The sequence below is a fragment of the Microtus oregoni genome, unplaced genomic scaffold (assembly GCF_018167655.1).
Source record: "Microtus oregoni isolate MIOR12 unplaced genomic scaffold, Mior012 000019F_ref0000042, whole genome shotgun sequence".
Classification (NCBI taxonomy): Eukaryota; Metazoa; Chordata; class Mammalia; order Rodentia; family Cricetidae; genus Microtus; species Microtus oregoni.
In genome coordinates, this window is record NW_024543078.1 from 18,301,013 (window position 1) to 18,326,896 (window position 25,884).

Here is a 25,884-nt window from a genome sequence, read left to right on the forward strand (position 1 = left end):
CACAGAGGAGAGGAGAAGACCAGAGCCTTGTCAAATCTTTGTAGGTGGGTGGAATCTTCCGAGTCACCCAGCTAAGAAAGGAAGGGAGGAAGGGAAGACATTTGATTCTTTTAGAATAAAGGAAAGACAGCTATAATATCCGGTGGGATTCCAGAACACCTGATGGAGGATTCAAGAACATTTCTGTCTCCAGCAAAGTAGTGGATGGGGAGGGCCATAACCAGTGGGGAAGAAAATGCTGTAATTCAGAAATAATGAGAAAGCTAATGTCATACAAGGAACAAACAATGGCTCCTAGATTCTCTTCCAAGTTCTTCCTAAGAGGGAAGACATATGTATCGGAGGACATCTAGAGCCAGACCCCTTCCAGGTGACACACACATGGAGGCTCCCGGGAGAGAGGAGGGGGCTGCCTCATGCCCTTCAGCAATCTATAGGTTGTGCATGGATGCCCAGGTTTCTCTGTAGAACCATGAGGAGAGGTGCTTCAGCTGGGGACTCTGGTACGTCCTCCCACTACATAGATCAGTAGCAGTGAGAACTTAAATAAAAATCAGCCAGTTTTCTAGGTGGAGAGAAGAAAAGGCCACATCAAGGTGCCGTGCCCTGAGACTGTGCTACTTAGCACTACACCTGGGAATGAGGCTTGCCTGATGCTCGCCACCTTCAGGACCACTTGCTGCTGCCCTGATCAGGCTCAAAGTGGGTACAAAAGAGAAGCTAATCCAGGTTAAGATGGAATTGTATTCTCTGGGTGTGTCTGGACATCTTCTCTGGTGGAAGGTGGTCTTGAAGCGGGAAGTGTGACCTGTAACTTGCAGTCAGAAGAATAATCTATGCATGCCTTGCCGTTTTATCTTTAGTTTAAACAGAACCATCACTTTGCAGACATATGATGAAGACTAGAGGATAAAAATGTGTGTACATGAGACATATCTGGTGATGGAGCAGACGATCAATAATTATGTCCTGTTTTCCCTTCCTTCTTCCCTTCCTTCCTTCTGATGAAAATATTTTTGGCTACCTTCTTTCTCTAAGAACACAAAATTGTTCTTTATCTTCTGCTAGACACATAGAAAATGTCCAGTCCTTCTCGAATAGTAACAGTTGGGTACAGTCTTTAGATGAAAACATGGGAAAGATGGGCATCAGTTCCACAAGCCCAGGACCATCCTAGCAGGGCACCTCCCCAAAGCCTGAGGGAAAGCGAAAACAGTCTGTTCTAAGAGGGCCAGACCATGGCAGAGGTGACCTGTACACTCTAGTTAGGTTCCTGCCATCCTGGAGAATAGGGGGGAGAGCTCTGGCTCCCGGCCACCCCAGCTCTGCTCCCTCAGTGAGCCTGAGGGACAGCCTTCTGGAAACATAGTAATTCCTGGTTCTCCTTCCTCACAAGCCTTCCCTTCACCCTAGTCCTCCAGAGGTAGCATGGTTCTCTCCACCGCATCTGAGTCCCTCTGCAGTACCCTCACACCCAGTCAAGCGCTCCTCTCTTGAAATCATGCAGCTAAAAATGCCTTTGGCCACCCGATCCACTCTTCAGGTCGTTTTCTTCTTAACCTGCAGCTGCCCCCTAGTCAGATGAGATCACCAAATCTTTGGGATTCCCACAGGAGAGGAGCTCGCATGCCACTTAGAAACAATTATGGGAGAAGCATTTGTGTCCTTGTCTTTTTCTACCCCAAACAAATCATGCATATCACTCTTCCTTGCCCCACCCCACACGATCACTAACCCTTCCAGGGCAGAGATCATCTCTTCTCTTGCTCACAGTAAAGATTCAATAAATACTTGCTAAATGTCAAACTCAAGTACAGACCTACACTCAGTAGCATCAACCGACTAGTATTTGGCATGTAGACAGCTAACAACCAGGATTTGCTGAGGATCAGTTCTGTAACAGGACTGGAATGCAGTCATAATAATGATCACCTACTTCCTCGATGGTGTTCATCTGGAGCACTTGACAGGAAAAGCCCTAAATTCCAAATACCATCTTATTTAATCCTCACCCCCAAATGAGGTAACTACTCGGGGAAAGCCATCGAAGTTTAGTAACATACATTCAAGCAGTGTGCTCTGTGGACTCTTGGAAAAGCCTCTGATTGCTGAGTGGTTGCTGTTTAGGAAAAGACCTAAATAAAATACCCAAGGTTTTTCCAAATCCATAGGCAGAGAGAGGATCATGAGCTAAAGTGTCAAGGGTCCACACCTGTGCAGAACACACACCCTGTGCAGAGCACACACCCTGTGTAGAGCACACACCCGTGCAGAGCAGACACCCACACAGAGCACACACTCTGTGCAGAGCACACACCCATGCAGAGCACACACCCATGCAGAGCACACACCCTGTGCAGAGCACACACCCAAACAGAGCACACACCCGTGCAGAGCACATACCCGTGCAGAGCACACACCCTGTGTAAAGCACACACCCACGCAGAGCACACACCCAAACAGAGCACACACCCGTGCAGAGCACACACCCAAACAGAGCACACACCCTGTGCAGAGCACACACCCAAACAGAGCACACACCCATGCAGAGCACACACCCAAACAGAGCACACACCCACGCAGAGCACACACCCTGTGCAGAGCACACACCCGTGCAGAGCACACACCCATGCAGAGCACACACCCTGTGTAGAGCACACACCCACACAGTGCACACACCCTGTGCAGAACACACACCCACACAATGCACACACCCACACAGAGCACACACCCGTGCAGAGCACACACCCACTCAGAGCACACACCCGTGCAGAGCACACACCTATGCAGAACACACACCCCCATGCAGAACAGATGCAGAGAAGACTCAGATAGGATTTAAACTTATTTTGTTCAGAAGAGGAAGAGGCTGCCCTGCCCCAGGTCACTGCCTGCTCTGACTTTTTCTCTTTGAAGATAATAGATCTGGTCAATTTAAAGGGGGCACAGGTGAGGTAAGAAACCAATAAGAACCTGAAACTTTGGCTGCCTAACTAAGTGGTGAATTATGGGCTCGTCAATGAATCCTAGACATGAGAGATGCGACGGCCCCCTGGGTCACATGGTCACCCCCCTGAGAGGAGCGTTTTCTCCGCAGCATCTTCTGTAAGTGCTTCTTCAGTCTAATTAGAAATGACCAAGCAATGGGGTTCCCACCACTGCCTCTTGGGGAACTATCTGCCGTCTAAGAGACCTAATTATTAGGGAATTGATCATTCTATTTATACTAAATTCTTCTGCACACAGTTGCATCACATCGCTTCTTAATTGTTCTCCTTTTGACCCTGCCTTCTCCTCCCCCAAACAATTCCTCTTAAGCCCTTCAATTACTTTTTCTCTCCGCTGATTCCCAGCTGGCCCACCTGAGAATGTAGCTGAGAAAAAAAAAAAGAGGAATTAAAAAAGGGCGGGGGGGGGGGGGGGAGACAGAGACCCAGCAGTCTGGGAGGGAAGCTGAGTCCACCGAAGGCCTACATGTCACTGGATGGTTTTGTGGTACTCAGGCAGCCAGCCACAGAGTACTGTGTCCTTGGGCAAGACAGCAGAGCAAAAGCCACAGCCCATTGTCACCGTAGCCATGGCTGGGTCCCAACAAGACCAGCCTAGCACACATATGTAGAAGGGATTAGGGACTGTTTCCAACACCAGTATCATTGCTTCTAGCACAGGAATGCTAGCCCAGAGCGAAAACCTCCGATCTCAATTTCAGAAGGAAGAAAGAGAAAACCAAGAACCAAGTTCACAGGGTCCCTGCCTGAGTGGTTCATGTAATCAGTATTGTGGAGACCAGCCTCTGACTCATGGCGCTGTATGACACAGCTGAGCATCCTGGTACCCACGCTCTCTGAACGTCCTCTCTAGGGCTCAGGAGGAAATACGGGAGCAGCATGTCTCCATAGCACAGTGGATCCTTTGCCTTGCACAGACCTGGGCTGGACAGTGGCCAGTGAAGCCTGAAATTGAGCTGCCATTATTCAAACCAAAGGCCAAGGAGGGGCATATTTGTCAGCAGATGCTCTGGCTGAAGGGGCGGCCCATCTATCCTGATCTTTCGTCTAAGGTAACGTGAAACACTCAAGCATTGTTGTAATCCCAATCTTGTATCCCTCAGCTTTTAAGTGGCGTGACCCCAAGCTTCGTGCACAGCCTGCACCAAACCCTGAAGCATGCACACCTGGCAGTGGAGCACGAGAAGGCTGGGGGTTCTCCAGGAACCCCCTCCCCATCCTACTCTTTGTCTCTTAGCGGGTCTTCACCTCGGCATCCTCCCTGCTTGCCCCACCTTCTCCTTGCGTCCCCACGAGTTGTTTCCCCACGGTACTCTCACATGCTTCTTATAGATGCTCCACCTAAAGTCCCACAGCTGGCGCTGACACCACCAAGCGAGACCCTCTAGTCCAACTCACTCCACTTCTAGAGGAAAACTGAGGCCAAACATTGCCAGAAGTCATCCCAATCAGAACCATTGTTTCAAGTTAAATGTCTGAAGATAGACCCCATGTAAATCTCTATGGTGGCTGCAATGGCTCAAGCAGCAAAGATTCAACTCCTGGTGTCAGGAAAGCAATAGCCTCATGGAACAGACTGAGATAGGTAGACCAGTCTCCAGTACAGTGACACATGCTTTAATAGAAAGTCAGATGAAGCCATCATGAAGTTGGAGAAAGAAATCAAAAGGTGAGAACCTCTTAACAGAGGGATATTTGAGCACAGACGAAAGGGAGGGAGGGAGGGAGGGAGGGAGGGAGGGAGGGGAATTGGCAGACCAGAGGTTACAGAGATATTCTAGGAGGTGAAATCATGTTCAAAAAGTGGCGAGTGAGCAGCCCAGTGTGTGTGTCAAGTTAAAGGAGGAGAAAATGAGCCTGGATAGGTAGATTGTAAAAAGGTCATGACCACACTAAGGAATTTGGATTTGGGATCTGACTTTCCTGTAGTCTGTGGAAGATGACAGAGAATTTTGTTCAGGAGCATTTTGGTATTAAACCTTCCATTTTACAAATGGAAGAGGCTACAGAAAAGGCCAGGATCAAGTAGACCTTCCTGAATTCACCCAAACAAAACTGAATAATAAATTGAACTAAGATGGCAAATGAGGAGATCAGAGAAAACTGGGTCATTCAGTTTTAGGAAAGATTTCCAACTCTGAGTCTATTGATTGTATGTGAAAGAGATAAAGAAGAAAATTCAAAAATGATTGAAATTTCTAATTGATTAGCAAGGTAAATATTCTTCATGGAGATGAGGAAACAGCAAGAAAACCTGGTTTGTGGGAAACGACAATGGGATCTTGGGAATATTGAACTTGAACTGGATGTGCAGTGCCTCCAAGAAGCATAGTCAACAATGCAGCCCCTTGAAGGAATGTGCACATGGCAGCTGAGTCCACGAGAGTGGTTTTTATTCAGTGATAGAGTGCCGTGTGTAAGGAGGAGATGAAACGAAACTTGGAACATTGGGACATGGGGACCAGGCAAGAGAGAGATGCCAGTTCAGGAGGAGATGAGTGGGGAACGGAAATCATCTTGGCCCCAGTAGGGCAGGCTTAAAGGACAGAGACACACACTTAAGACTGATGCAGGAGCATGAACAAGGCAGAGTTGTGTGTGTGTGTGTGTGTGTGTGTGTGGTGGGGGGGGGTCTTTCGTAACTATATTCATAAGGCATCAGTTCAAGAAAGAAAGAGTAGTTGATGGGCGAGAACTCTAGAGTCTTCGTGAAGTGAGGTGGCCAATAAGAATGAAAAGGGAACAGTAAAGCATCCCTTAAGCCGACAGGATGAAAGGGAGCCTCAACGGGGAGGCATGTCCCATAGTGGGACGGAGGTAAGCTGGGGACATTCATGTCTGTTGGGCATATTTTCCCCCATGAAATAGGAAACGTGCTCTTCTACGTGCGGCTAGAAAGACTGGTCGAGGAAAGTGATAGAGAACCCATCAGTGGCAGCTCAAAGAGGTCACAAGAAGTGGTCGAACGGCACAGTTAGAACCAGTGCTGACGTAAGAGAGGGGCATCAGGCACACGTGCAGCATTGGTACCAAGAGTGCCAGGTTGGGTTTTTAGTTTTACTCTAGTCTCTCACTGTCCCACCTGTGCCCTGACCCTAAGCTCACAGAGCAATCTTGGCAGCCTAAAAGAGGTTGCGAATCATAGACTCTAATGATGTAGTTTGTTCTCACAGGAAACATCTTCCATGTTCCTTAGATATCCGGGACCGGACATAGGCAAAAAGAGAGAGAGAGGAAGAAAAGGAGGGAGGGAGAAAGAGGTTAGTCCATTAGCTACCTATCAGAAAAACACATAAAATAAGAAGTGAACAGAGCGAGAAGGAAGCGCTTTGAGAGTGGAGTTGAAATGGTTGCTCCAACAAGGCAGAAGAGGAAAGAGGCCAGGAGGAAGTGGTGTGATGCTCACACAAGGGAAGGTCAAGAGACAGGGAGTCCCAATGAGACCAAAGGATATGTTTCAAGGGCATGAAAGGCTGAGGGCTGACAGGAGGATCAGAGGTTGTGGTCAGAAAGGAGAATTTCAGAGTTCAGGATTTCAAAAACAGAGCAGCTCCAGTTGGTGACAAGGTCTAGTCGTTGCTGTTGGAGCAGCTGCCAAGTACAGTGGAGGTGGAGGCAGCTAGGGGAACACTCGGAGCTGCGCGCACGGTGGCTGCATCAGACGGGGTCCTCTGCGGGACGTGACTGCAGGAGTTGAAGGGGGAAAAATCACTCCACAGTCCAAAGAAGGTTCATGTGACTAGGGTTAAAGAGAATTCTTTACAAACAGCCATCTGGCCTTCTTGTTCAAGTCAAAGCCATGCCCAGGAAGTTGACCGTTGTCTCCCCAGCAGAAAGTACAGAAGACTCCTTGTTCTACTCTGTAGCTTCCTAGATCCAGGCTTTCTGCACGTCACTGTCATTGCTGAGACAATGGTAACCCAGAGTGCACATGAGTCCAGGCATTGGGTTGGCTCTAATCAAGCCCTGCAACAGCATCATGTAAGACAGTTTCTTCCACCTTCCACAGCTAAAGTTCCCTTTCAGTGCTGCAGAAAAGCTTGTATGTGAAAAAGAACATTTTTGACTAGCTGTGTTTTCTACTCTAGTGCATAAAAAGGGTTTTTTTTTTCTGTTCTCGGACTTATTTCCTATCAAGGCTTCAATTTATATTGAACTGCTTAATAAAGAAAGAAGCGATGACGCAGGATTTAACTTTTAAGAAGATGCCTCGTCAAGCATACTCATTTTTATTGGAACAAAAATAAAGCAGAGCTGAAAAGACCTGAAGATGCTGGGTCTGAAATAAGCAGGCTTGACCCGAGGACCGGGGTGAAAGGTCAGCGGCAGGTGACGATGACCCAGCCAAGCCTGATGAACACTGCTTTGAGACTGGAGCCAGCAGAGATCCTGTGCCCCAACTGCTCATGTTCACTTTGGCTTCCTTGTTCCAGGGCAAACTTTGAGAATGTCTCAAAAATTAATTTCTGTAGACTCTCCAAGGCTCTTCCCATAAAAGAAAACTAAGTGTTAAAAAGGAGTGCCCAGCACCACTGGACGCCCTGAGCATGCAGCTGCCACCGTGGGCACTGAAGGTATCATTGACCCCAAGCTGGACTATTGAATTATTCAGCAGACATTTAATAATTAAGACCATAATTGTTCAGAAAGACACACTTTACGAAAGCCCGATGAGCTCGCACTCCCTTCATACAGAAAATATTACAGAGGTTTCAACTGAATGTGGACGTTTTGAAGCCTATCTTTATAATGCTGGAGAAATGTATCATAGGTTTGACAAGAACAGTAGACCTCGGGTCAACCAAGAACAATGAGGCTTAATAAGCCCTTTAGGACCTTGCTACAGTTTGAATGCTTGTCCCCTTCACAATCCATGTGGAAATTTAATTGTCATAGTAACACTAGGAACAGGAGGGGCTTTGGGGAAGTAATTAAGCCATGAAGGCTCCACCTCATAGATGAGAGCCGTGCCATCATTACCTCTCTCTCTCTCTCTCTCTCTCTCTCTCTCTCTCTCTCTCTCTCCCTCCCTCCCTCCCATGAGGTGAAACAGCAAGAAGGCCTTGACCATGCACTCATACCTTCATCTGAACTTCCCATCCACCTGAACCGAGCCATGAGCTCCTAGTCACTATAAATGACTTGATCCGTGGCATTGCATATTGTGTCCGAGCAGCACAGCATGTAAGGAAGCAGACATCATTTTTGTGCCGACTTTCTTTCTATCTTCTCCCTGAATCCTTGCCTTGCCCCAATCTCCTTCCTTTAAATACCAGGTCAAATGGTATCTCCTCCAGGAAGTTGTCTCCAAATACTCTGCTCCCTGGGCCTTTCTCACTTCTGAAACAAAAGAAGAGAGTTTATTTTGGCTGGGAATATGATGCATGAAGCAAACAGCATTTATTCACGCTATAAAAGCTTCTATGTAAGTAAAATAGCATTGCCTATGTCCAGGGTACACTCATTTGAAATGGATGGGGAGTAATGGAGAAAGAAAGGCAGAAAATATTTTATAATTATTTGATCTATACTTTCTTTATGTGACACCCTATACATGCTTTATATTTTAACCAAAGTACCACCCAGTTTAGCAATTACACAATATTTTCTATGCTATTGACTTATAGCAATGTCAGGATGTGGCATCACATACATCATTGTATAACAAGACACAGTTATGTATAAAAAGTCTATTTTCAAAACTAAACAGTCAGGCTAAATGTCTGCATCTTGGTTTTCAGCACTGTTCCCTAGGTCTCCTTGGCTAAATGGCTGATCCCAGGAGGAGTACAGAGACCACATACGATGAGACTAAGATACCAAACCATGTCATAAATAAGGAGATAATCAGCAAACAACATGATGGAGACACATCAGAGATGGCAAAGTCAATATCAAAGAGTTCCCAATGGCCAAAACTGGAATAATATGAAGACTACAATGAAGAACATGCTGTCCAACTGTAATCCAAAATATAATATTAATTTCCACACACCCTTGCTGATGTAAATGGGTGATTGAATAAACAGATGATAAAAATAATCTCCCATCCAGAAGCATCCCAAACAGTTTCTGTATACAAGTCCCACTGAGAGGTGAAACCTATCCGCTCTAACCTGTCCACCTACTTAAGGACCCATGGCTGGAGCACAGTCCCAACAGCACAGGCAAGGCCTTGCAAGGCTTCTTGAACAGAGTTTATCTGAGCCTTTATTGGTTTGGGGGGCTAATAAGAGTATCTTCTTATTTTGTTTATTAACTTTTATTTTGAAGTTAAAAAGAGGACCTTGTTCTATAGACCCCTTGTTTCTACTCCTTGGGGCGAGTCATTAGAGGCCACTCACACTCAAGGTGGGGTAAGCGGAATTAGGAGAAAGGGTGAGATGAACTTACAGTGAAGAATCTCAAGGACTAACTGTGAAGAAATCTGGCAAACAGTACCAAACGGTCAAGGTCATATCATCAAAAGGAGGTATAGGTGTATCTCCGATATAGTACAACCTTTGATAGAGTATGACGACAGACATGTCATCTCCCTGCCCTTCTTTCTGAAACACGTGGCCCCATTTAACTTCCTCAAAACCATCAAGGTCAAGCAAACTCTGAGAAACTGTCAGAGACCTGAGGAAATTCAGGAGACAGGATCGCTAACTAGTCTTTTGGATGTGATCCCGAAGCAGAGAGATGATGACGTGAAACCTAATGAAGACTAAACAGGCTGTAGACTTCACTGTATCGGTGACGTGCCAACCTTGATTCTTTCGCTGTAAAAAGCCAGCCAGAAAATGCAAGATGTGAGCTTCAGGGAGGCTGCGTACAAGGCATTTAGGAACACTGCTCTCTGCAGCTATCTGCAAGTCTGAAACTAGGTTAAGATGATTTAAGGTAAAAGAATGAGAAAGTGAGCAGTATAGAATATTTTAGCTAGAGATAGCGAAAGAGACACCGAATCAAACCCCCTTGTCACAGGCAGAAACTAGGCCCACATGGCTTGATGACAGGATTAAGGTCACATGATAAGAAGACTAAGACAAAGCCAGCATCCCCCAGTCCCACCGCTCTGCCTCCCTCACTGTAGGATGCTGAAGACGGCTAGCTGAGAACTCTCAAGAAAGAAAATGGTACGGTCTGGAGAGATGGCTAAGAAGCTAAGAGCGCTGGCTGCTCTTCCAGAGGGCCCAGGTTCAATTCCCAGCATCGACATGGTGGCCCACAACAGTCTGTAACTCCAGATCCGGGGGATCTGACACATTCACACAGACATACGGGCAGGCAAACACCAATGAACAGAAAAAAAAAAAAAGATAAATCTTAAATAAGTAAATTTTTTAAAGGAAGAAAATGACTATTAACTTTGGAAAAACACAAATGACACACTTTACAGAGGTGGGCCCGTACTCCAAGGGTCTCGTGGCAGCTGAGGTGGTGACTCCTCGGGGCCCTTTGAGAATTGATCTGAGGTTTTCATTGGCTTTCTAGGTTAAGAGCATCTTCTCATTTTGTTTATTATCCTTTTTTTTTCCTTATGGAAGCAAAAATAGAACCTTGGTTCAAGAATTAGTTGGGAGCCAGCAAAACTGAATAGTGATGAGACCGTTTCTATCAAATAGCTTCATTACCATTCTGGTGTCTGATAAAACCAAATGTTCAATTCTCTCTAGCAAGGAAGGTGCTAAAGGCAACATCCTTCTACCTTTTGTGAGACAAAAATCTAGAGCTGAGATATTTTAAAGCTGTCCCATTCACACATACACAGTTCTGACTGAACCAAACTGGGATATACAGTCTTTTGTAACTTCCTAAATAATCTAAGGCAATAACAAAATACTCCTAGTCTGTGATTTTTTTTTTAATGCTTGGTGTTATTTTAAAAAATAAAAGTACACATGCCTGTGAGTGCTAGAATAATTTATTCTCCTTCTAACGTGGAAAATATTTGTTTTTAATTTAGACCTCTAATGCCTGGCTGTAGATCAGGCTTCTGCAATTGAAATGCAAGTGAAATTCTCCTTGTCTCCCATCCACAGATGAAAAGAGACTGTCTGTTAAGCGTAGCCGCTGAGGAATCAGTCAACTGAACTTTTTTACTACCCTGCCTAGCCTGGATCTACCCACTGTGGAGAAAGGCAGCAAGATTTCTAGGACCCACACACTGAGAGCAAGAAGTCACAGTGTGCAGGCAGAGTCCCCCTCACAAGACCTGATCTCTGTACAAAAACGAAGTTGCCTGTCAAACTTACTCTGCAGCCGTCATTGTGACCTGAAGGACAAAACTATCTAAATAGAAATACACGGACATTCAAACTTTCGGAAACAAACGCCCAACCTAAGTCCCCAGAGGAAGCATCATAATTTTTGCAGGATATTATTTATTCCCTCCCAGAAAGAAATGAATGGGCCGACGTCCAGATGGATCCATCGTGAGTCATCTATCCCCTATTTCCACCTGCCCCTTCCTCTGGCAAAAAAAAAAAAAAAAAAAGAGTCCCCAAAGTTTCTCCCTCAGCCCTGAGTCAGAGCCGCCCATCTGTCAGCGTGGTCCATCCAGGAACAGTTAACCTCAATGATTATTTTCCACTCGGTAGTAAAACCCTTTCCCTCTCCGCAGCTGGAGAGCTCTGACTCTTTCCTTTTACTCCTCCAGCCATTTAAGCCAGAAACTCCGGGCAGGCCGAGCGGAGAGCGTCATTTATTTGTACGCTGCGCACTCCGAGGCAGGAGGTCTGAGGGGGGCCTCTCTGAGCCACGGTGATAGAGTCTTTTAACACTGAACAGTGCAAATTGTCCACCAGGGACGATTTGAAATGTCTCTTCAATGCACAGCGCCCGGTGCCTCCAGCCTGGCTCCAACTGCGTTTCGCCACTTACGAGGGACTCTTGCAGAACAGCCTCACGGAAGTTCCCTGGCTATAGCAAGAGGCAGATACAAATAAGTTAGGGGAAACTCAAGGTGAGACAAAAGAATCAAAGAATGTGAGTACTCACCCCTGAGCAAGATAGCTTCTTATTACACACACACACACACACACACACACACACACACACACACACACACACGGTTACTGAAAGCAAACCTACTTGTTAATGTTCAACTTTCATATCTGGCTACAGATTGGACTGGCAATAAAGGGCCGATGGGTTCTTTAAGGCAGGCACCCCACTGATAAATCAGAAACAATAAAGCTGGAGACAGGCTTGCTGGGCCCCAGCTGGTATTGCTTATATCTGTCCTAAGCAATCAGGAATCATGAAGAGACTTCTTTTTGGAACTCCTAACCACAAGACTTCACAGTGACCGCCTCAATCCCACATGCCTATGTGCTGAAGGGGCGTGCAGGGGAGGGGATACCTTTATTCTTTTTGACAAGATCAATCAGACTCTCTGGAATCTCCTCATGGCCCACTTCTCCCTAGCCAGCTCCCATCCTCCATCCCACTCCCTCCCGTACCCAAGAAAATTTTCACACAGCAAGTCATCGTCTCCCCACCCTAGCTTTTCTTTCTGTTAGGCAATAGCCAAACCTTGGTACTCTTTGGTCCAGAGAAACTCTCCAGGAAGTAGTCAGGCGTCCTCCAACACATAAGTAAAGACACCACACCTGAGCTCCAGAGAGGGCAAAACCACCCACAGTATACCCGAGTCTTCAAACAGTGGGGTCTTATACTCCTACCATCCCAACAAACTCGATTACTACCCAGGATCTCTGCAGCATCAAACCAAATCTTACAGAAGAGTATAGGGGATCAATGGTATAAGTCAGAGTCCCCCCTCTTCTCCAACCCCTGCAGCCCAAGCCGGGCAGTTCGGTTCTTCAGGCAAAGGCAACCCCACTTTCCCTTCACCTCCTCTCACACCTGTTCACAGCAGACAGAGCCTTGGCTCCATTGAACCCCTTTGTGGAAACACTCTGGGTGCATCACAGCCTTTACGAATAGACGGCTTCTTCTCCATACTTTTCATTGTGGAGGCCACCATGGCATCTATTTTCAGGCATCAGAAACTGCCACATGGTTACCATGAGATCCACTCAGGTCTCTCTTATGTGGCATTCCCAGATACACTAAGTAGATATCACAGAACCAACTTGCGTTTCTTCAGGGCCACTTATATTCCCAAGAAGATCTTCCGCTTTGCGAGATTGTTGAAAGGGTCTTTCTGCTCAGTGCTGGGCTGTGCTGCAAACCCCAGAATCTCCTTTCCCCCCAGCCCTACCACTATGCAATGGGGGAGTCCTGTAGGCTCCTACCCTTGAGGAAAGAAGTTGAAGGAGTGGTTTCTTAGCACTGAGGGCAGAGGAGCATGGGGGGGGGGGGGAGATGCTGGCCGGATTGCTGACAGGGCACATCAACTCTTAGTCTTAGTTCTTCTAAGAGAAGAGCAACTTAGCAGGGCATGAAGAAGCTTCACTAATAATCCAGTGTGTTTAGGCAACTGTGAAGAAATCCTTTCAAGTCTCATGCTGACCAAAATGCAAGGGTGTCCCATCTTGTGCTTTCTGGGGTACTAACAGAGGAGATTTCATGAGGAGCCTACAAACCATATAAGGGACTCATGGAGCAGCAAAGTTCACGTTGTCCCCTAATTTCATCAGCTGTCTACACCTTAAGCCTCTCTGATTTTTCCCGACACCATGGTGTAACCATAGGAAGACCCAACTAAAGACCCTGGCATTCTGAAAAAGGTATAGTCACACATCCTGGGTATTTTCAGCCATGCATTACATCTTTAAATTAGCCTGTCATCTGAGTAGGGATAATCCTCCATGTCTCTCTTCGTCTAGCTGCAGCGACTTTTGAGTTATTGGCCATATTTCTAGTGACTGCATGCAGACTACAGACTAGATTGATGCCAAACTTCATAATTTTGCAATAGCTTTCCCATCAGTGGTACATCTCTGGAAGAGTTGCTCTAATGTATAATTTTGTCAATTGGGATATATAGATCCGTGTATTTAAATAGCCACGCTCTTCTTGGCTTGCACATATAAACACTTCCTGTTTCTGGAATCAACTTGAAATCGCATTTTTCAGAACTTGGAAGCCCTGGAAAGTAAACCATTAATTCTGCACATAGGTCCAGGCACACATATTTGAATACGTGGGTGGATGCTGATTGGGTGAATGGGCATATGAGGAAGTGCAACACGCTGGTTTAAATTCTGTAGCCAGGGCCGGACCGTGGTGGCGCACACCTTTAATCCCAGCACTCAGGAGGCAGACATAGTTGGGTCTCTGTGATTCGAGGCCAGTCTGGTCTGCAAGAGCTAGTTGAGAAACCCTCTCTCAAAAAGCCAAAAAAAAAAAAAAAATGTGTAGTCAGCATAGTTTAAAGACATTTAAACTTGCTCAACACTGTTCCAAGTTATTACCTAGCTGTCAGCATTTCCAGATATTCCCAGTAACTTTCCAGGACAGACAAAATTCTGTCTCATGGCCTGCTATCAGTGGTCTACAAGGCATCCCCTCTTTCCCCACAAGCATACCTTCTTTGAAGAAATTCTTGTGACTTGGGAGTGCTGCCTTTGCTTGCTTCTTTTGCGCACTAGCTTGAAGGCAATAATGAATGGCCACACCTCTGGCAGGAAAACATGCAGTGTTCTTTGTAATTTCTCAGTCTCTTGGTCAGTGGGCCTACACCACAAGTGATGGTGCTATCTAGCTGGCCACTCTGGTCTTACAGCCATTTCATAAACAGAAACTGACCCCATTCAACAACAACAACAATAACAACAATACACACACACTCACACACACACACACACACACACGCACACACACACATGCACACTCACAGAGTCACGGAACAAAAGTGCAGGCCACTAACCAGGGCTCAAGGTCACATTTCTACAAACACCTGCTTGTTCTCCGATAACACCTGCTAAGAATCTCAAACAAAAAGGGCAAGGCTCTATTGATACAGTCCCCTGCTCTAGGCTGTGGAGGGAGGTGCAGCCCTCCTGGTATGCTCAAGGTGAGATAATAGGTGGACAAACTCCCAGGGTGCCCCCAAAGGACCAGTTTTCCTGTCTGCGTAAGTCCCATCGTGGGGAATTTGTGGCATGAGTGACTTTCACGTGCCCACACTGCCTGTGCTGAGGTCTGTCTGCAGAATGACCAGAGCACTAACCAAAAATGCTAGTCACGTCAGCCGAGAGAGTGAATCCCAGTGGGGGAATGTCTGGAGGGTTCTGCCACAAAATACACGGTAATCTCCTCTGTTTCCTGGTAGTCTCAGACTCCGAGCAGCAATTCTTGCAGCTTTCAAATTCAGATGATAACTCCCAAAGTTATCCATAACAATGATGAGCTCTAGGAAGAGATCAAGTAAGGAGTCCTCATGCCTCCTGTTTTCCGCAGTAAGTTCTGACTGACATGCCCATGATCCATGATCATGTTCTTATAAATGTGTCATAGGTTAGAGATGACCATAAATCTTTCCTCTCCTCCTACTGAAAGATAGAAATCTAATTTCTCACCTGGTAATTTGGTCTGTGACTTGGGGTACCTGGTAGATCGTGGCAGGAGTGACAGCGTGCCAATTTTCTAGCCCCTGGTATTAAGAAATTGAAAGCTCCCATTTAATCTCTCATAGAACATTTGGTTCTTCAGACTTGAGTCATGTTTTAACAAGAGCTTCGCTTGCTGCCCTTCATGCTGCCAACCCAATGCGGACTTCTCAGAGCCAAGACCCTTAAAAATCACAACGATGAGAAAGCAGGTCTCTGTGTAGAACGCTTATTGATGCTTTCAAGACAGAAATATGTTGCGATTTTACTGACTATAAGACATGGCCCCTCTCGTCTTGGCTGCGAGTCTTTGTTGTTTTGGGACTGATTTCTCAACAGTTGCTAAGATGAAACAGAGGAGACCACACTGAGGAACTGTGCTGAGAGAGACAGAGTATTAGAAAGGAAGGTGGAGTCCCATGCTTGATGGTTTGGATCTCGAATAAAACGGGTGAGAAGATAATAATATCAATGAAGACATGCTACTGAGAGCAGATGTGGTCCTTCTTAATCCTGTTCTCCTTTCCTTATATTGTCAAGAGAATCTAGCACAAGATGAGTTGGATAATGAGTACAGAGGAAATGTGATAAATCTGGAATCCGAGCTGAATTAGAACTGACCCTTACTTAATATAAAAGAAAGTCTAAAATTCGGGCCATAATTAAACACGACACCAAGTCTTCAGCTAGTCCAGCAGGTGGCCTACTAAATGGAAGAAGCAGTCTTGAGTCTGTCCTGGGAATTGCCTTCATCAGGACAATTTGAAGGTTATTCCTGTGCAGCCAGTGAAGTTTGGTCCAGAAAGAGAATGGGAACAGGGATTATTGGCATCGTCCTTTTCCGTGCACATCTGGAATCTTCCCGTCACAGTTCTGCCCTTTAGAGATTGTATGGGATTGTAGGTTCACTCTTAGAATTCCTCATAGCTACCCTGTATGTGCATATGTGTGTGCATGTATGTACATGCTAGAAATTGATCCTAAGACTTCAAACATATAGCCACAAGCTCTACCACTGAGCTACAGCCCCATCCCGTGTCTTTTAAATCTTTTCTAACCTTCCCCTCCAGATATCCTCTAGAGCTGAACTTCTTTTGCTAGAAGACTTAATCTATGTTATTCTTCACAATTTTTACTCTGATTCATTGTCCCTGGACTCATGGAGATAGAATAGGGACATCAGCCTGTCCAGGTGACAGGGAATGACCTCTAAATGATTCTCCTGGGTGTTATAGCCAAAACACCTATGTCCGTCTTTTCTGGCTGACATCAACTATAGTCCTCAACCATAACCATGCTTGGAAGTTAATGCCTGCCTCCCACAGTTGTCAACCAATGACAAGCAGCCAGAAGATGCTGGGGCCAAGGTCGGCTCACTCTCAGATGCCTCTCAGACAGGGGGCCTCCTTGTGTACCCTTCCCCGGTAGCCATCTCTGCTCTCTCTGGCTTTCATCAGGTTGGAGGGTGGTTCTCTGTAGCTAATCTACTCATAGAGCTGGTGGAGATGTTCCTGGCCATGACTGCATGTTGTCTTTAACCTTCTCTACAACCTTGGTGTCACAAGAAGAAAGCACAGCAGCCCCTTTTTGACATTTGCTTCATCTCCTGAGGTTCTGAAGCCTATCCAAAGATCTCCTTAGCTCAGAGATTTGCAAACCACCTCTCTGAACCATAAAGCCCTTGCGTTGCCTCTCATAGTTTCAGTTGCTTAGGTCTTACTTCCTCATACCCTAAGGAAGTATCTTGCCTGTGTCTTCCATACCCCAGTCCTTGCCCCAGAACAGTCTTACATACACTGGTTCTCAGGGCTGAAGCCATGGGTGGTCGTTCTGCTCACCATCCAGGTTCTACCCCCACTATTTGCTTTGTGAATCTCAGCAGGGTCTCGCTAACAGCATATTGGAAATGCAGCTTTCCTGGCCCACATGGACAGGTTTTTGGTCTATTTTCATCTTTTCCCTGCTCTATTTAAATATGGTGTCTGTGACTGAGTTTTGTGTTCCGGAGGCACGCGGTCCAGAGAGAAGGAGCCAGAGTTGCTTCTGTGCCTTGGCGCTTAGGAAAGAGCAAATGGGGCTGCCACCTGCCCGGTCTGGGGATGCTTCCAGAATGGCTCAGGTTATTCACAGTACAGATCCACCCGGGGGTAAAAATATCATCCCAGAAGGACTCTCCTCCTCGCCATAAAAATACCTATGTCGTATAGAGGCATGCTCAAAACTGACATGAGGTCCGGGAGCGATCCCCATAGAGAACAACTCAAGCTATTAGTTGACCTTACAAAGGAGAAGATAAGGAGGGCTGGGAGAAACGGGTGAGGGCAACTCAAGATGGTTAGAAATGTCAGCTGTAACCAGAGACATACAGTTCAGTCTGTGGGAAGAGCTTCCTGAACACGGAACATCAGGAGACTTTTGCAAGGTGTCTTCCTAGATGTGTGAAGACACAATCAACCCTTCTTCGTGAAGGATCAACGTAGGATGACTTCTAGTTACCACAAGCCTGAAGCATACTCAGAAGGGCCTCTCCTTTCCAATCATCTTTGCCCTCTCCTTTGCCCATCCTCTCTTGTTGATCTTTGTAACTCCACTACAAACTCAGTTACACAATCGCTGTACCACACACTTGACTCGGGGATGGGTAAAGAGGAGAGAGCTGCCATCCTCTCTTGAATGGTCCACTTTTAAAGGTCCGTTTCTTCTCAGTTTGAGGGATTCTTTTCTAAACTGGTTCTCACAAGCGTTCTGCCCTTTTTGCTATCGTCATTTTGTTTGCTTTTTTGCTTTTGAATCCCTCCCTATTAGCTTTGTCTACCTGGCCCTGGGTCCCCAATCCTGCCTCCCTGTTAGCTTTGTCTACCTGGCCCGGGGTCCCCAATCCTCCCTCCCTATTAGCTTTGTCTACTTGGCCCGGGATCCCCAATCCTCCCTCCCTATTAGCTTTGTCTACCTGGCCCGGGGTCCCCAATCCTCCCTCCCTGTTAGCTTTGTCTACTTGGCCCGGGATCCACACTGGTCACTAGTTTCATTCCAGTTTTGCAAACTGAGAGAAGTGAGTTTCTCCACAGTTCACAGATCAGCTTTACATATGACACGCCTGAGAATTTCTTACAATAACTTGAATTTGCCTGCACAATAGAGACACATCCAGAGAATCTCCCTTTAGAAGCCAAGACAAAGTCACCATCAATATGGCTCTATTATTAAATTGCTAACTAACTCTTTTGGGTGCTACCCTTTGGGATATTGTAGATCCCACATCTGTTATCAGCAATACAGGTTCCTCAGTCTCAATATCCATAAGTTTAGAGGAAGGGGAGGTAGTCAATTCTCAAAAAGGTGTCAGAAAACATCCAATGTACTAAAAATCTAGAAAGGAATTATTGTACTATATGGTGGGTGAATGAATTAAAGCCCTGCTTTTGTATGCCAAGCTGGATGTCAGAGTTCTTATCCCTCCTTCTGGACTGAATGCCTCACCGAGCTGAGACATGATCCAGAAACCATACTGAAGCAGAGATGTACAGAGAAGTAGACAAGCCCCTGCCGTGAAGGAAAGGAGTGTGGCCTGGTGCATAGAGATCATGGCTTTCCTCGTTAGTCAGAAATGCCTCAACCATACATAACTCCCATGTATATCCATTCTTAGGTGGGAGTTTTCTGATGCTTCCATTTCTTTTGAATATAAACGTGTCTTGCCATTAGAATTGTACAATTTTCAAATGGTGATAACAGGGAAAGACAGAAAAATGAAGAAAGAGAACTAAACCCACACCTGTGTGCATGTGTGTGCATGTATGCGTGTGCATGTGTGTGCATGAGTGTGTATGTACGAGGCACATGTTTCTGTGTATGTAGTATGTGTATGTATGTGTGTGTGTATGTGTGTTTCCGTCAGCAAGCCCTCTTATACTGAAAGACAACTCCAAACAATGTTCTTGCAACAGGTTATTTGGAGCCGCAACTCGAGATGACACAATGTCTGAACACGGGGTCTGAGGAGGAATAGCTCCAACTCCTCGAGGTCACTCAGTAAAGGGAAGGCACATGGATGAATGGATTGGGTTCCACTACTGCAGAAAGCTCTGGGGTCCTTCCTCTTTTGGTTCCTTCTGAAGAATTAATTTGAGAATAAAGTATTGCAAATCTCAAACTAACTAGAAGCAGCTGTTGCTGCTTCCTCTGCTTTGGTAGGCCCCACCAAATTCCTGCTCCAAATCAACGCAAGGCAACTCTCTGGCCACATCTCGAAGTGATGCTCAAGGGTATTAATAAATGAAAACAGTAAAACCAGTGAGCATAAGTGCTGTGCTGTCTTCATGTGCCTGAGACCATTCTAGCCCCTGGGCTATCCTCCTGCTTAGGGCTGTGGGCAGTGTTGTCGCCCTCCCATTCAGGTATCAAGACTGAAGGAAGCTGTGAGTTCCCAGATCTCTTCCCACCTTTGTGACAGTAGTAACAACAATAGCTAGCCTGTATCAAACATTAGATACTGTGCAAAATAGTTTATCTTAACCAATATTTGCACTAAATATATAAGCTAGGAATTACATCACCCCCCTCTTTACTTACTAGGCAACTGGAGAACAGAGACTGAATGTGGCAGAGTGTGGCCCTAACTGCAATCTATCCTGTCTTATAGCTTTAGCCCCAAAGTCCTGTGACATTCTCTCCTTTGTGTATCGCCCTTCTCTGAGGCTCATGCAATTGCAACCAAAACCAGGGCTCTTGGGTGATTTTCATCAAGTTGAAAAGCCCTTCCTGAGATTAGAGACAGCCAAGTGAATTGTTCCCAGAGAGCCCACTGGCAGTGTTACCATCCGTTGGCCTCAGCCACAGCTGTGGTCTCCAAAGGAAATAACTCATGCGGCCGTTGGCTGCACCTGTCACTCACTGGAACCAGTACTTGCATCGGAACACCAGGGCCCCCACAGGGATGAGAACAGCAGCTAGCTTATGGACATCCAAACCGGTCCCTATGGTTCTGGGAGGCTGCTCCTCTCAATCTGGGATGAGCCCCTCCTGATCCACCCTCCTGCTTCCGAAGGTCAGAGGGACTGGCCCTTGGCCACACACATTATGCCTCTGTGGAAACAGCCCATCCTAGTGCCCTAGGCAGGAGATGCCATTGGCAAACTAACAGGCATGATCTAAATTAGGTGAAACACCTCCAACCTCCTCCTGATTACAAAGAAAAGGAAGCTGGAGGTGATGCAAGGTGACATCACTCAAATAGGAAAGGCTCACAAGTGGCCAGCGAGAACTGAGGTCTGTGCATCAGTCGCAGAGAGAGGAAAGGGCATGGGGAACTTTCAGGGAACCATCAGAGCTGGACAAAGACACACAAAAAGGGAAATTTGCATGGTAGTCTGGGGATATCGACACAGCAACCTAGGCAAAACAGTATTTATCAGATTTAATGAAATGCAACTCTATCAATGCTAACAGAGCATCAGGCATCTACCCTGAAATGAGGGGTTATTGAACCTGCATGTTCATGTTCTCTTACTGCAGAGCCAAACCATATGTGTTTGTCACCCTTAAATAACAGGACAGGCTGGCACGTGAGTAAGCGCCAGGATGGGTGGTGAGTCGTGCGAACATTGGTATGAAGGGATATATGTATTGAGAGGGGCAGCAAGCTCTTCGTGAGGGATGCAGGATTTGGTTTGGAGCCCATAGGTGATTCTCTGTTTAATCATGACTCCAAAGTTACATGCATATTCAACTGGTAGAGCCAACACTCATATTCAATTCCAGAATAATTCCTGTTCTGGAACACATTGTTTCCACTACCACCTTATTATCAATCTTCAGACACCCCCTAGGCTCAACATCCCCTTGTGAATAGGGAAATCTTTAGTCCTACACTCTGCGCTGCAACAGCTGCTTAGCCGTGTGGTGGTTTTCTCGAGGTCAGGGCTCAGGAGGGGAAAAGCCTGAGTAAATGAGTTACCAATAAGCTGATTCTTTCCAGTTGGGGGATTTTCCAAAAGTAAAACTATAGATATATAGTTGGGTAGGTAGATAGATAGATAGATAGATAGATAGATAGATAGATAGATAGATATAAATGGTTAGCTAACACTTCGGTTTTAACTTTAAAAATATAACCTTAGAAATGGATTTGATCAGTGCAGCATGCACAATCATCTTCACCTTTGGGCTATTCAAACCAAAGTTTTACATCCTTCATAGGAAAAATATAACACTGGGGTCTCAGTCATCCAATATTTCTCTGTCATTTTTTTAAAGACTACCTTCATTATCCTTTATGGAAATGGGGTGCACTCTCCTTGCAGATGAGATTGCCTATTGTCTTTAGAAATGCCAAGTTGGCATGCCTTCACCAATCATTTTTTTCTTTGCTTTACATATTTAAAGGTACCGATACAACATCATTCTACTAGGCGGCTTATGTGAATCCCAGACAGAAAAACAATTTAATGTATACTGTCTTTCCTAGTTAGCTTTTTGTTTGCTATGATAAATTATTGACCAAAAGTGACTTATGGTGGAAAGGGTTTATTTTTAGAGGCTCAAAACACAAATTTGGAGACAGAAACTATAGAGAAGAATTGCCTACTCACTTGCTCCCTTTCCTTTCCTATATAACCCACCACCGTCTGCCCAGGAGTGGTACTACCCACAGTGGGCTGGACCCTTCCATGACAATCATTAATAAAGAAAATAACTCCACAGACACGCCCTCAGGCCAATTTGATGAACATCATTCCCCTCAATTAAGAGTTCCTCTTCTCAGATTATTCTATTTTGTCTCAAGTTGATAAAAAGTAGCTAGCACAGGTGACCCTTGTCTACTTGACAAACACATCACTGTGAAACCATGACATTTCTTGTTTATCTCATGTTAATAGCACAATATAAAACATAGTATAACTTTTCAAAGTCCTATGGTCTTTAAAGAAAATCAAACACTTTAAAAGCTCAATTTCTCTTCAAAACATCCAATCTCTTAACTCTTGGCTCTTAAGAAAACAAAAGGGAAAGACCCAGAGCACAAAAACAATCATACTTAAGCAGAACCAAAGCCCAGCCATGGAGTCCCAAACCTAGTAGCTCAACGTCTGACAAGTGGGACTCACTCATGATCTTCTGGGCTCTGAAGAGGCTTGATAAACCCCACCTCTCTGGTTGCTATCTATAACACACATAGCTTGTCTAATAGGCTCTACTGAACACCTGCTGCTGTCCTGGGTGGTCACCTCACTGTCCTGTCATCTCTAACACGCTGGGGTTTCCACTGCAACTAAGGGTGTACCTTCACCCATGACCTCTTCCGGGATTCTGATTCTGTCACATGGTGCCAAACCTCAGCTTCTCTCCACAAACCATTCAGTCTTGGAGTTTTCATTCCAACTGAGGTTGCACCTTCATCAATGGCTTCTCCTGTCCTAAAGTTTTTCCTGACGTGTTCTGAAGCTACCTGAGGACAATAATACACTCCTGAATGGAAATTCCAATGTGTTGGCTTTTGCCTATGTTACTGAGATGGATTCTTTGGGCATCTGATCCTCTTCCATGGAACAGTATAGTACTTTTATTGTCCGGGGGCAGGGAGGGAGGTAAACAGTCTCTTCTCCGCCAGCTCATCCTCAAGGAGTCATGTGTGTTTTGTACCATGTACAGGGTCTGGCACCTTGCCAATGCCTGAAAAACATACAAGAAACAAGCGCAACAGCAATGCCAGACACAAGGCCATCACAGCGGCCCTAAAGGCAACATCCGGGCCCTGAGAAAGGCCTTGGTTCAGGAACTAGGTATCAGGCTGGAGATCTCAGAAATTTTTTATTGTTTCTCTGCAAAGTCCCTCCTCATTGAAAGCTAATTCTTCACACTCATCAAGATAGCTAAAATGTCCTGAAATGTAACAAGCTCACAGTAGACTGGGATTGGCCCTTTTGTTTCTGCAGAGCAGAGCACTGTTCTAGATGCATTTAGGAACTCAACTGTGCTCAGTAAATAACAACAACAACAAAGGAAATTTCTCAACAGTTTTTCAGAGACATAAACTGCCAAGGAAACAACTTTGAGTTTAAGTGTAAGCAGAGTTCAACTGGACAGTCTTTTCTATGTCAGTAGAGTCCCAGTGAATGTGCCTGATGCAGTCTTTCACCAACCACTGGGAGGCACAGCCACAAATTCCCAGGAACAAGTCAGATCTGAGGACACATGCAGAGCCAACTGCAACTCAATTTCTCGTCCACTTCCCTGTGCTCAGATCTTGGCATTCTTTTTATAATAGGCCTGGTTTCAAATAGAAATTGTGACAGTAAATTTTTGGGGGTCTCTTTAGGGTACTCAGCCCAGAGAATCTCCACCTGAAGCACTTTTTGAAGTTTTTATGCATGTCTATTTTGGGGCAGAAATTCCACAAGTTGTATGGACTCCTCAAAGGGATACAAAAGCTATATACAAGATAAAAAATAAATGACTAAATAGGTTAGGTATTTTATGTTTGGTCAAAATCATTTGCTGGACAATAGGCTTGAAAATGTTACACATTCATTAGAAAAATGGTATGGGGTGCTAAGGGAGCACAGGCTGGAGAACCAGGTTCATTTGCAGTTAACTTGTACCATTTGGCAACACCCTGGGCAAAGTATTTACATTAACTACCTTCCTACATGACACAAACAATGCTAGCCACCTCTCCAAGTCGTTGAAAAGATTAAATTAGGTAAGATATGCCTATTACAGAGAAAGCACTACATAAATGCTAGTTCTTATTCTCTTCAACAGCTTTCTCCATAGACGACAGATAGATAGATAGATAGATAGATAGATAGATAGATGATAGATAGATAGATAGATAGATAGATAGATAGATATGATAAAGCAGTCAATAGACAGACAGATATATAGAAAGATGATAGATAGATAGATAGATAGATAGATAGATAGATAGATAGATAGATGATAGATAGATAGATAGATAGATGATAGATAGGTGATAGATAGATAATAGATAGATGATAGATAGATAGATAGATAGATAGATAGATATGATAGAGCTATCAATAGACAGACAGAAAGAAAGAAAGAAAGAAAGAAAGAAAGATGATAGATAGATAGATAGATAGATGATAGATGATATACAGAGAGAGATATAGATAGATGATAGAACGATCCATAGATAAACAGATAGATACAGAGTTCTTTCACTTCTTCCCCCCCTTTCTTGCAATAGAAAATACAAATGTTTTCCATAAATATCCCTTTTATGGAGTCAAACCTGTCATCTGATAGGAATAGCAAGTCACAAACTGTTGTGTAGACTAATCATGTTTTTCTGAAACATACAGGGCACAATCATAGACTTTTTCCCAAAAGCAATATTGAACAATGGCAGATCTTTATTTCGTTTGCTATCTGTTAATATTTTATATTAGCCAAGCAGAACCACCTACATGACATACATAGAAGATTTTACTTACTGGTGGCCCACAGTCCTAAGTGGCCCAAGATGTCAGGAGTGAGATGACCTCATCACAATATTTGAAAATGTGATCACCTTGTTTCTTCAAAGAAAGACACCATTCAATCCGGTCTGATAACATTGGGAAGCTCCTCCCAGGGCTCTGGCCCACAATGGCCTTGATAACACACATTTTCATAGCAAAATTTTCATAACAGACCTACATCTTATAATGTGTTTGGTGTTTCAATTTTTGCCTTTTTTGTTTTTGGAGGGTGGTGGATTTAACACTACTGAAGCTTCAAAACTGCACTACACAGGTCATTAAAACTTTCCTCTGTCCCCTCCATGTGTGAAAGAGGAAAGATCAGAGCTGGGTAAACAAGGGTGAGAGGTGGGAGGGGACGATGGAGGGATTTCGACTACAGGAGTCCAAAGGTTGATGGTTTTCACATTCAGTTTTTACCCATGTGGAAAATTCCCCATTTTCTCTCCTTAGTCCTTTCTCTCAGAGGAAATGAAGTTTTGTTGGACTCCAACAAATGTGTCTTCCTTCCCTGATTTCCATGTGCTGGATTCAATGCTAATTTACATCCACATTTGTGCCGGAGATCTTAGAAATCTGCTGTTGTTTCCTTCCTAGGCTGGAAGGTGGGGGGTTGGGCGCGGGGGCGGAGAAGTGGAGTTGAGGACAACCAAAAGGAGAGAGGGAACGAGGCTGAGAAACCGAGGAGGAAGAAGAAAGAAAAGCTTCAGCCAGTAAGCATTTTCCATACTTAATAATTTGATTTTGAAGGCTAGCCATATCAAAGAGCAAAATATTCAATATTGTTAATTCAGTTTTGCAAAATATATTCTTAATTTAAAAATGATTTTGCTCCGGGTGGTAGTGCAGTAATAAAGCAGTTATTGACCAGATCTTATTGATTGT

The 25,884-nt window shown here is 45.0% G+C and overlaps 1 long non-coding RNA gene across 2 annotated transcripts; it reads right to left on the minus strand.

Annotated features, from left to right (window-relative positions):
* Positions 1-7,307: 7,307 nt before the first annotated feature.
* Positions 7,308-11,902, minus strand: LOC121459921. Of its 2 annotated transcripts, none has more exons than XR_005975997.1 (3): positions 11,877-11,902; positions 8,090-8,348; positions 7,308-7,493 (listed from the first exon to the last, which is right to left on the minus strand). It is a non-coding gene; the product is annotated as an uncharacterized LOC121459921 (long non-coding RNA). The 2 variants fall into 2 exon arrangements; XR_005975996.1 differs by lacking the exon at positions 11,877-11,902 and adding an exon at positions 10,386-10,511.
* Positions 11,903-25,884: the final 13,982 nt, after the last annotated feature.